The following is a 12,797-nucleotide window of genomic DNA, read 5'->3' on the forward strand; positions in this document are numbered from 1 at the left end:
GGTTCGGGAATTGGAATACCCGTCCCACTAAACTTACTCACCCTTTAATTCATGAGGTATTATAATGTGACAGTCAATCCTACTCACTATTTGTTGGTAGTGGGTGATGATGACTAGCTCCTTATCTCTAGTTTTTCACTACTAAATTAGGGACAACTAGTGCAGAAAAAAGCCCTTGTGTTGCTCTGCCAGAAATTCAAATCTAAATCTATTCATCGATAAGTAGAGCTATCCGTTGGGTTCAAAAGATATTTAATACGTGTATGATATGTTTACCATTTATTTTAAATCTGTATATATATATATATAGATACTGACTTTTTTATCGGATTGTCAAAAGCAGATGCACACAGACCAGTCAAGTAAGCTGGAGAAATCTTTTATCGATTGACTGAGCCGGCGAGACGCTAGCCCCGCTGACGTGATCAGGTTGTAGTCGAAAAAACTGTTGTTTTAGAAAATTTTGAATTGTAATTGTTATCGACCTCTTTACAATATTAACGTACATGCGCATAACGTATCGTAACAAATACTTTGAATGGTCTTTTTATCGCTCATGAATCCGACAGGTTGTTTTTTGTGTTGTTTTTTTCGTGCATGAAATACTTGGAAAGGACCTTTCACAATATAGGAAGCGGTAAGCAGAATGTATTATAAAGTGAAATGTGATAGAACAACCATAGTTTACCACGACAGTCTACAACACTGTGTATATTTTTACCGGATACACACACACACTTTGCTTTATATTTTCTTCTCTAGTTAGTGAGATAAACGTTTCACATTTGTTTTTCACCTACTTTTAATTTTTTTTGTTTGCTCTTACTTGTTTGTGTAGTTTAATTCGTCAAAAGAACGTTGGCCAAGGAATAAATATAATGGGTGACCATTTTCTTTGATTTCGGCAGGGTAAAACACTTGGAATCCGAGTCTATCATTACTATTAAGTACTGCAGTCTCTAAATGGATAGCCTCTTTCTTTTATTTCACTAAATTTTTTTGAAATTATTACTTAAACACGACTTTCTTAGCTTGCTTAACTTTATACTATTTTTCTGTTTAGGTTTTCGTTTTGCCACATGAGACAGTCTTTCTTTATATAAAAGTAACGTTTATGTTATATCATTACATACACTTCCGGTCAAAATCTTAAGGCCAATGAACATAAAGAAAAAATATGCATTTTGCGTTGTTAGACTCAACCACTTATTTGAGTAGAGCTTCGAAAGATGAAAATAAGAAAAGGGAAAATAAAAATAAAAAACTTTTTTAGCATTTAATAGGTAAAATGTGAACACTATGAAGTTAGCCTAAATACTAGCTGGTCAAAAGACCACATCAAAAGGAAGGCCAGAACAGGGTAGGAAATCCCCCTCAAGAGGTCTCAGTAGTGAGTTGCACGGCCATCATTGTGAATAACTTCAAACATTCGCTTTGGCATGGTCGATATAAGCGTTTGCAGAATGTTGGCTGGAATGCTATTATAAGTTGTGAAGATGGCTTCACGAAGATCATGCACTGCTTGGAATTGACGTCCATTTCTATACACTTCCCTTACCATCCACCCCTAAATATTTTCAATGGGATTCAGTTCGGGCAAACACGCTGGATGGTCCAAAAGAATCACGTTATTCGCCATGCAAAAGTCCTCTATCCTGCAAGCATTGTGGATTGGAGCGTTGTTATGCTGAAAGATCCAGTCATTTCCACACAAGCGAGGGCCTTCAGTTAATAAGGATGCTCTCTCCAACATTTCAATGTAGCCGGCTGCTGATTGACGCCCCTGTATAACCTGAAGCTCCATTGTTCCATGGAAGGAGATCAATTTGGCCTTCATTGGCCTTAAGATTTTGGCCAGCAGTGTATTTGTCCCAGTCTTTGTAACAACATGTAATATATTTTTGTAATATTGAACTTTGGTTCACTTGGTTATTTTAAATTATTAAGTGAAAAGAAGACAAAATACAGTACACGAAACGATAACAAATTAACTTATTTCTTCCCTAGTTAAACGTCATTCTCAACGTTGTACGGATTGGTAAGTTCACAAATAATGTTTTCACTGTGAACCAGCTGAATGTTCTCCATATGACGGTGAGTGCTGATTGATTGTTCTTCTCATAATAAAATCTAAATAAATATTTTATAAACACGTTTTTTAAACATTAATTACTCTGTAGTAGCAATATATGTTTGGATGATGTTTATACTTTTTCTAGTATTTCACGAAAACGAAAATTTTTGTGTATATTTGGTCATCTCTTGTAAACTGTTCTTGGTTATAATTTGAACTTATGCATATTTTTACTTTTTGTGTCTAAATGTTTTCTTTCTAAAGCCTTACAGATTGATCGATGCAGAAAAAAATATTTGAATAAAGTAGCCTACATTGCAAGATGGCTGACCCTGTCGAACCGGCATGTCCAAGTGGGTTAAGGCGTTTGACTCATAATCTGAAAGTCGCGGGGTCGAATCCTCATCGCATCCACCATGCTCACCCTTTCAGCCGTGGGGGCATTACAATGTGACGGTCAATCCCACTATTCATTGGTAAAAAAGTGGCCAAAGAGTTGGCGGTGGGTGGTGATGACTAGCTGCCTTCCCTCTAGTCTTACGCTGCTAAATTAAAGACGGCTAACGGAGATAACCCTCGTGTAGCTTTGCGCGAAATTCAGAAACAAATAAACTGACCCCACTTTATATTACCAAAGGTAATGAATTTTATGATATATATCAAATTCACAATGATATAATTTTCAACTGTTCATGTTGTTATAGAATAGGACAATTTCTAAGGTTTCTTTTTTCTGACTGGGTTCATGCCGAAACGTGGAGACTCATGTTTTTCATCTGTTACACAGATAATGAAACATAACAATATTTATAAATATTATACTCTCTGTGTAGACATGTGAAATGAAAGACATTAGACTCAAAATAATGTTGTAGCATCAGTCTTTTTTGTTAATTATTTTAAATTATCTTGTGACAATAATTCACTTTGTGTAATCTGAAAACGGCTGGTATGGGTATTAAAATTTCAATTAAAATAGAGTACGGAATAACGTTTCGACCTTTCTAGGTTATCTTAAGGTTATGAAAAAGAGCAAACAGTTTTGTGCTCTATTTTAATTAATATTTTAATACCCGTACTAGCCGTCTTTAAAGTAAATTCCTCGTTATCACGAATTCAGTGTCTGGTCCACGTAATGATAAGAAATTAGTTTATACCTTTCTTTAAAAGTTGTTGGTCACATTTACAGCCACGATAACTACAGTACTAACGTCAGAAGGAAAAATAAGATAATATAGGAAGTAATTCAGTTTCGTCAATAGCTAACAGCGATCCAAATAATTCATTAAACACACGTTGACTGATTCGCTCTGTAGCCTGGAAACAACTCTATCTAGTTAAGAATTTCTTTATCTGAGTAATACAGTTTCGTCATAGCAAACAGCGATTTAAATAATTCATTAAACACACGTTGACTGATTCGCTCTGTAGCCTGGAAACAACTCTATCTAGTTAAAAATTTCCCTTTCTGTTTCAATCGTGGTGGGTACTTGGATATTATAATAATACCAAGGATGTTCAGGAATAAGATATTTCTTTTCACCTCGCTCTTAGATTATTTATAAGGCATGTTATGAGGTGTGACGTTTGAAATCAAAGTGAGAACAGAGTGCAAATTAATACAATGAAAATTGGTACGTGACAGTTTGCGAACAGAAAAACAAGGAAGTCGAACATTTGTGTGAGGGACCTATGAAGTATTATTTTAGTTACATCTGTACATTTAAAGACCTATTTGACGGCATACAACTGAGTAAAATAATAAAAAGAATATAAGTAAAACAAAGTAGCTTAAATGAAGTCTTAAATATAACACTTTATGATTAAGTTTAAGAGTTCTTATTATGTCGAAAACTCGTTAAGGCTTTGAAGCCGTTAATCAGAAAGGGTTCATTGTTGATGTCCGATCGCGGATTATGTAATGGTTGAATAAATATTGAAGGTCTTCGGTTTGTGATATAGATTGATTGTAATATGTTTCTGGTATTTAGGAGAATTTTGATGTTTTTTGTTCTATATAAGTTGATTTCTGAGTTCAGTTTCTTTGTACCACGATGTGCTTAAGCCTATAAATATGTCTGTTTGTAGGATGTATGGACGTCATCTTTTAATAGCTTCAAGCTTTTATTATTAAGTCTTTTGATCGTAACGTTATCATTACGATTCACAACTTTCTCTAGTTAGGAACGAAGAAAAAAATTACAGCATTAGAAATCTAGCTGACAACAAGAATATTAATATTTGTATCCTGGGATGTTCTTACGAACAAAGTACTGTAACGAAATATCTGTTTTCGTAATTTGATAAAAACATACATGTTTATGTATGTATAAATATACTTCACGTTTTGAGTGTGTAAAAAAGTGTTAGAAGGAAGAATACCTCATAGCTTTCTGTTATTGTCGCCCCAAACAGACTAGGAATGTATGTCTAATTTGTTTTTTCACTTATATTACAGAAACAAAGTTTATAATCCACATACTATGAACACGTATACTATAATGTGTATCAAGATAAAACTGATTCCGTTTTATCACACACAAAAAAGAACATATGCACAGTTGTAACATAAAACCATAATTTATTTCCTATAGTTTACCAGAAAGTAGCTGTTTTTACAAAGTATATTTCTCACTATAAATGGAATAATAACAGTATGTGTATACATACAGTTACGACAGAAAGTGTTTGCGTCCCGAGTAGTTTTTTGCTCACAACTTAAAAAGCATCACGATTAGGCTGATAGACGTATCATGTATAATAAATATTATACATTTAAATAACTTTTATGTAAATTAAACGACAAATAAACTGTGTATAAACAAATAACCAAAAATAGGAGCAGTAGAAAGTGTTCGTACATTTAAGAACGTGTGAAAAAACTGACATTCCTGTAAAAATTTTGTTTAGTTTGGCGAATAAACTACATTATAACACTCCAGAACTAGACACTTGGTTCATAAGTATTGGAATTTAGCCAGCAAAACATGTACTTTCGGCAATTTAGCGTCGTCAACGTCATTATCTGCTTGGTCATCATAACGAATAGGAAACAACTGTTCAGTGATTTAAAAAACCGAATTATTGTAAAATATAAGTCTCGTGTGTCTCTTTTCGGTATTGATACACAACTTAATGTGCCGAAATCTACTGTTCAAAGCATAATTGCCAAGTTCAAGCTTACAGGATCAATTGCAAACCTCCCTCGTTCCAGATGCTTCACCGAAATTCCAGAGAGAGCCAAGAGGAAGGTTCTCAGAGAAGTTAGCAGGAACCCTTGTTTAACACGTAATGACATATAGAAACTGGTAAGGGAAACTGGGGTTGAAGTAAGCACCTCTACAGTTACGAACATGTTACGCTCTTCTGAGTTCAAAGCATGCCATCCTTGTAGAACTCCATATTTAAAATCTGTTCATTTAGAAGCACGATTGAGATATGCAAGAAAGCATGAAGATAAACTCTTTACCTATTGGAAGAGTATTCTTTGGTCAGACGAGACTAAAATCGAGCTTTTCGGCCACAATGATGTTCGCTATATTTTCCGTAAGAAGGGGGAACGAAATCATTCAAAGAACACCGTCCCTACAGTTAAACACAGAGGTGGCTCGATCATGGGGTTTCTTCAGCTCTTTTGATGCAAGCAGCATTCACCGCGTCAACGGAATCATGAAAAAAGAAGAGTACGTTGATATATTAGGCACTTATATCAAGTATGATGCTCGGAACATGCGGATTGGGCGTCGTTGGATTTTCCAGCAGGACAATGACCCAAAGCACACATCAAAATATGTGCAATAGTGGTTACAGAGGAACCATATAAGCGTTCTGGAGTGGCCATCGTAGATATCCGATTTCAACCCAATTGAAAACGTTTGGCATGAGTTGAAGACCAGGGTTCATAAGCGTCATCCGAAAAACTTGCAAGAGTTGGAGGCCTTCTGTAAAGAAGAATGAAAGAAAATACCAGTCGAGTACTGTTAAACAATCATGGAGGTCTATGAGGAGAGATTGCGCCAAGTAATTCACCTGAAAGGCTACACAACTGACCATTAAAGTAGATGCACGAATACTTTCTGCCCCTCCTATGTTTGGTTATTTGTTTATAAAGAGTTTATTTTCGTTCAATTTAAATAAAAATTTATGTTTATGTAGATGTGTGTTAGTATAATATTTATAATATACTATACGTCTATCAGCCTAATCATCATACTTTTTAAGTTTCGAGGAAAAAACTACTCGCAGGTGTACGAACACTTTCTGTCGTAACTGTGCTTGTATACTTGAAAGCATTTAGAGGTAAAAAGACTTATAACCTTTGTTATTTTTTAAGTAAAAATAACCAAAAACTGGATGCTTAACAGTGTTTAAACATGAACATTATAACTATCACTGAGTGTCTTTTCTAATAATTTCCTGTTAGCTGTTTTTTAACACAAGAACAATTGTCAAGTTTGACATTAAACTGTACAAGTTTTTGTAATAAGTTATCATGAAATTTGTAGACTGTTTCGTAACATTAACCCAGTGCCCTGATCTCTTTATGATGAGTGGAATTTCCAACTCTCAACAGTGAAACGTTTACCACTGTTGGGAGCTAAAAATTCCACTCATTATAAAGAGATCAGAGCAACGGTTTAATGTTACGAACCAGTCTACAAATATCACGATAACTTAATACAAAACTTGTACAGCTAAGTGTCAAACTTGACAATTGTTCTTGTGTAAAAAACAACAAACCAGCTAACAGGTAACTATTTGACAGTGTAAGACAAGAATATAGCAGCTAGTCATCACCGCCCACCGCAAACTTCGTCCGCATATTTAGTTTCCTGATTTTATTTGAAAATATTAACGTTCTTAAGCCGTCTCAGTAGTGACACCAAACGTATAAATATACAAGAGATTCACCGAGACATATAAACCAAAGATATAATTTTACATTTCCCCAGATGATCTTTGGTGGTCCACACCAAAGGAGTGCGGGCTACAAACACGGAGCTAATTAACATCAGAGTAGTTCAATTCTACATTAGAGACGACTTACGTACATAACATTTAAAGTTGATTCTTTCTCTTCAAATGATAACTGAAAACTTTTTCTTCGGATATTTATAAATTATTTTACCATTACGTTTATACAAGATGTACCACTATGCCCATGGAAGCAATGAGATGACGAATCACTTCCTGTGGAATAGCTGTCCACTCAGCCTGCAAAGCAGCTGCAAGCTGAAGTAGAGTCTGCGGTTGAGGTTGTCGACGTCGCAGACGTCGGTACAACTCGTCCCAAAGATGTTCGATGGGGTTTAAATCTGGTTATCTGGAGGGCCAGGGAAAAACGTTGATGTTGTGGTGTCTCAAGAAGACAGTGGTGAGTCGGGCTGTGTGAGGACGGGCGTTGTCATGTTGAAAAACGTCGTAGACGTTCACCATGATGATTTGCACATGGGGCCTAAGAATCTCGTAGACGGTTGCGTACGGACTGATCGGAAATCCTACGCAGCCCTGGTATGGTTGAGGCAGTAGACGTCGCAGTGGTGGTCCTATCCAGAAGGTGACGTAACCGTATGTTGCGATCTTCTGCGGACGTGGTCACACGAGGTCTGCCAGATCGTGGACGGTCACAAGTTCATCCATGTTGTTGGTGACGATTCCATAGCCTTGGCATAATGCTTGGGTAGACATTCACAGCTCTGGCAACATCTGATCGAGATTCGCCTGCTTCCAAGCGACCAATGGTGTTGTTGCGTTGTGCTTCGGTCAGTCTTGGCGAAACTGTATTGCGTGTCGGTGGCTTAACACTGAGCTATGGAAACCGAGAACCCGTCTCTTTTATAGGGATTTTGCACATGTTGCACTTTCAGAACATGCAGATCTCTCAAACAAATTTATTGGACACGCATGCGTTTTGGCGAAAATCCAATGTTTTCCTCCGTTTTCAAAGTGCACAACTTTTATTGTCATTTTGGTCTGACAATCAGTGCCTTAACACGTGTAACATCACATACTCTGAGCTTGTAACCTTATTACATATATTTCTCTTTAAAATAACAAAAATATCTCTTTTGCGTTTCTTGTTTTGAAGAGTATATAAGAAACAGTTATGAAATAATCGATATAAAATAATTAATTTTATTTTCCACAAATAACTAGTTTTTCGGCAGGGTGAAACACTTGGAAACACATTCTGCAAGCCTCCAGAAACAGGAAATCTCTGAATGTGCTTTAAACCTTCATCTGGCAACGTCGCTTGTGTCACAGAAAGACTGAAAGGTTGTTCCAAACTACGTGGAACCACTGATATAGTCTGTGAATTTCCTGACAAACTCTGAGATACAATAGAGAAAACCTCAGATGTTGAGACTGGTAGTGGTAAGCTAGTTGTTCTTGATATTGTACTGATATGTCTACTGCTGGCACTACAAGTAGTAAAAATTGAACTTGCAGGCACTGTTGTAAATGACACATCACACAGGGATTCTACAGATGAATTTTCTGATAACCCCTGTGCAATAACAGACACACCGTCAGGAAGCTGGCTGACCAAGGAAGAACTTCCTGACAAGCCAGGTGCTACAAAAGAAATATTATCAGTAAGTCCATCGGTCACATCAGGAATTGCTACAATGAAACTCTGTAGATCATAAGGCTGAACATTATGATTGCTTGTACTTAGAAAATCACCACTGTTGATTAGTCTTACTCCATTGGTCCCATCAACTGCTACTATTTGGTTAACAAGATCTGAACACACAGAATTCACATTTTGAATTTCACTTCCAAGCGGCAGTGCTGTTACTTCTAAATTAGGACTCGTTTCCTTTTGTCATTAACAATACTGTTGTTACTGTTAACATCTTGTCTGTTGACTAGCCCAACATTATTAGTCACGTTGGATATACTAAGACCATTTTCAACATTTTGTGAATTAACACGATTAATATGAATGTTGGAAGAGTCTCCAACAGTAACAGCGAGTTCATCATTTCTTGAGAATTGACTATGAACGTCTGCAATACCCAACATTTTGCACATTTTCATAATACAGTAATTTGTTCAAGTTCTTCAGACGCTTCTTGAAACGCCTGTTGTAGAATGTCAGCTGTACTAACCTCAACGGAAGGTTGAACTTGGTTACTCAAACCATCACTTTCTGGCGTAGCATTAATATTAGAGATGATACGCCTCGCACTTCCTCCGCATGACGCTGGAACACTTCTAGTCAGCACGAGCGTGTCATGGGCATGGTTGTGAGTATCATCATCCGCCATCTTGAATAGCGAATACTGGTCATTGGCAAATCAAGTATATTTTTTTTATTAAGTGCGAAATATCTTTCTCTTTTACCATAAAATTTTTTGTGCTACATTACAATAAAAAATATACCGTTAAACTACAGTGGTCGTTCTTCCAAACATTTATAAGATACTTCACTACACGTCATCATGTATAAATTCGACGACAAACAAGGAAAACTCTCGAACAAGAAAGCGTCATGGTTGAGAAACTTACTACTAGACGTCGTGAACTTCTCTAACTACGAATAAAATAAAATGTTTATAGTACAGGTTTCATTGTTTGCTTTAAAAGACATATAACATTTTATTTCGTTAATACTAACCTAAACTATTTTAATAAGAATTCAAGAAAAATTACTTTACTTACTTGTTTACTTAATTCACTGATTTTAGTTTTAAAAGGTTGAAATAATTAAACTATTTTGACTTTCACACCAAACACATAAAAAACTTCCAATTTATCATTATATATAGAACCAAGGAATACCATATTACCGCCCAGATGATCTTCGGTGGTCCGGAGTGCGGGCTTCAAACCCGTAGCTGATTAACGTCAGAGTAGTTCAATTCTACCTTCTGGGCGAGTGTTATTATGTACTGACCGTTTAAATACAACGTTGTTATCTACTGAATATTATTGTTTTTTTTTTCATGGAGCAATTATTAATTGCAATAGAATTACATTTATGCCTTAAATATGTCTATTTCATCATCCAACCTCTAAACATGGGACGTTGAACGGATTATGGTAAAAGTATCAATAATACCGAGATAACCGTTTATGTAGTTCGTGAATAGAGCGGTGCCACGCACATATTTATAATAGGGTGATTTCCTTAAGATAAGAGTGTTATAAGGTACTGATTGCGGTCAAATAACTTCACATCGTATCTTAAAACACAACAGTAATGCCGCAAACAAATTTAACATTAATGTTAGCATGCTACAAGACAGTTACCGAAAAGCCCAATGTGTCAATGCAGAATATACTTCCGTGGAGCATTACTTTAAGAAAACAGTAACCATTCCTTTTCTTGACGGGTAACCTTTCCTTCAGATTTGATGTACACGAAAACCATCAATTCAGAAGCTTACATCATCTAATCTCGCAAAAGAGGTTTCTATCTCTGATATTAGACAAGCTATAATTTTTTACAGAGAAGATTTTTACTGATAAGGAGATTCGTACTAAGATACATTTATATTTCGAGTGGGTTTCTCGTCATCAAGGGAAGATTTTTGATGAAACACTTCATCGTTGGAAGACAAAATTACTTTCTATACCTTTCTAGGATAGGCTTCACATTCTGGTTGATTGTTTAAACGTACTTCAATGTACCAAATATTTTTCGCTTACTGAAACTCTTTCCAACACTGCCACTAAGTTCATGTTCATGTGAATGTTTAGTATCTGTTCTTCGTCTTATGAATATTCGATTAAGATGTATACAGACTCTTTCAAAGGTTCAGAGATATGTCTGGGCCATTTCTATTGTTGACGTCTCTGCCTTGGAAGGCACATTAAAGCAAGTTGTAAAACTTAACAAATGAAAACAAAGTCATATGTCAAAACCTGGTTCTAGATGGACAGAAGACAAGAAAGATTTTATATTCTAACTTTAATCCATAATCATTACGACACTGCAATCAACATTCAAACTGCATATAAACATGGAAACGAACCCTAAGAGAATGATTTGTTTGTTTGTTGAATTTCACGTAAGCTACTCGAGGGCTATCTGCGCTTACCGTCCCTAATTTAGCAGAGTAAGACTAGAGGGAAGGCAGCTAGTCATCATCACCCACCGTAAACTCTTGGGCTACACTTTTACCGACGAATAGTGGAATTTATCGAGACATTACAACGCCCCTTTCCCGACAGAAAGGCGAGCATGCCGGGCCGTACCAAGAAAAGGAAGCATGCTGATATGTAATTTCAATAGTGTGTACATGTACGTACACGGTAAACAATGACTGAAACAGCTAATATACTATTGCTGTACAGAGATATTTAAATTAATAATGTAATTTAACAATTAATAACTACTCTGCATTTAGATAATACAGTATTTTACTATAATAAAACGTATATATTTATTTTAAGGTAATTCTAGTTCTCCATGCAGTATTTAAACAGGATAATGATTTGTTGACTTTCCACGGGATGCTTGAAGAATTTATGTAAAGAGCCATAAAATTGTTCTTGTAAAATGGCTTTCAAACTTAATATCTTAGAACGTATTTAGAACAAAATATTTTAAGGAAGCAAGTTCTAGACTTTACTTGTACAGTATGTGTTGGCTTTTGATCTCACAAATTGGAACTCCTCTTTAAAACATTCTGCGCACGGACCTGGTTAGTCAAGAAATGTGACCAAAATTCCTGATGAGCAGGTATAAAAATAGGAAAGAGAAATAAAAGTTTAACGGAAAGTAGAGATCGGTGTTTATACATAGAAATATTTGAAAGAGAATATTTGTTTTTGTTTGAATTTCACGCAAAGCTACATGAAGGCTATCAGTGCTAACCGTCCCTAACTAAGCAATGTAAGCTCAACTTTTGAGCTACCCTTTTATCAATGAATAGTGGGATTGACTCCACATTATAACTATTCCACGGCTGAAACAGCGAACATGTTTAATGTGACGGGGATTCGAACCCGCGACACTCAGATTACGAGTCCAGAGCCCTAACCACCTGGCCATGTCAGGCCCAAAACAAAATAAATTTAACAATAAAAGGTACACAAACAAAGCGATGCTGGTTGGAGAAATTTTAAATAATATTCAATCCTTAATTTCACTGGAAAATTTAGACTGCTTCGTTCACATGTACGAATCGTTTTAAAACATATCCAACTGGTATCACTTGTTTGTATATATTTATTTTAGTATTTATTTTGTTTTTGATACTTATAGCAATTCTAAAATAACAAACGATCCCTGCTTTCATTTAAAAATTTTCTTTTATTTTTCCCGTTTATTTGTTCAGTTTTTGTATGTCCATGAAATGGACGCAACGTCCATAAACTTTCAGTAATAGCCATATCCCTGATAATTATAACTTTCGCAAGAATTAGAACCACAATCAGAAATTTATAAAGTTTAATGTTTACTTTGGTCAACAGATAAGTGTATAGACCTGGCTATAACAGGTGAAATGTTTACCACTGTTGGGAGCTAAAAATTCCACTCATCATAAAGAGATTAGAGCAACGTTTTAGTGTTACGAACCAGTCTACAAATATCACGATAACTTAATACAAAACTTGTACAGCTTAGTGTCAAGCTTGACAATTGTTCTTGTGTAAAAAAAATAACAAACCAGCTAACAGGTAACTATTTGACAGTGTAAGACTAGAATAAAGCAGCTAGTCATCACCGCCCACCGCAAACTTCGTCCGCATATTTAGTTTCCTGATT

The 12,797-nt window shown here is 35.7% G+C and overlaps 1 non-coding gene across 1 annotated transcript; it reads left to right on the forward strand.

Moving 5' to 3' along the window:
- The first annotated feature begins 9,871 nt into the window (after positions 1–9,871).
- TRNASTOP-UCA (transfer RNA opal suppressor (anticodon UCA)) lies at positions 9,872–9,958 on the forward strand. Its single transcript has one exon. It is a non-coding gene; the product is annotated as a tRNA-Sec (tRNA).
- The last annotated feature ends 2,839 nt before the right edge of the window (positions 9,959–12,797 follow it).

This window comes from Tachypleus tridentatus, chromosome 9, assembly GCF_004210375.1.
Source record: "Tachypleus tridentatus isolate NWPU-2018 chromosome 9, ASM421037v1, whole genome shotgun sequence".
Taxonomy (NCBI): Eukaryota; Metazoa; Arthropoda; class Merostomata; order Xiphosura; family Limulidae; genus Tachypleus; species Tachypleus tridentatus.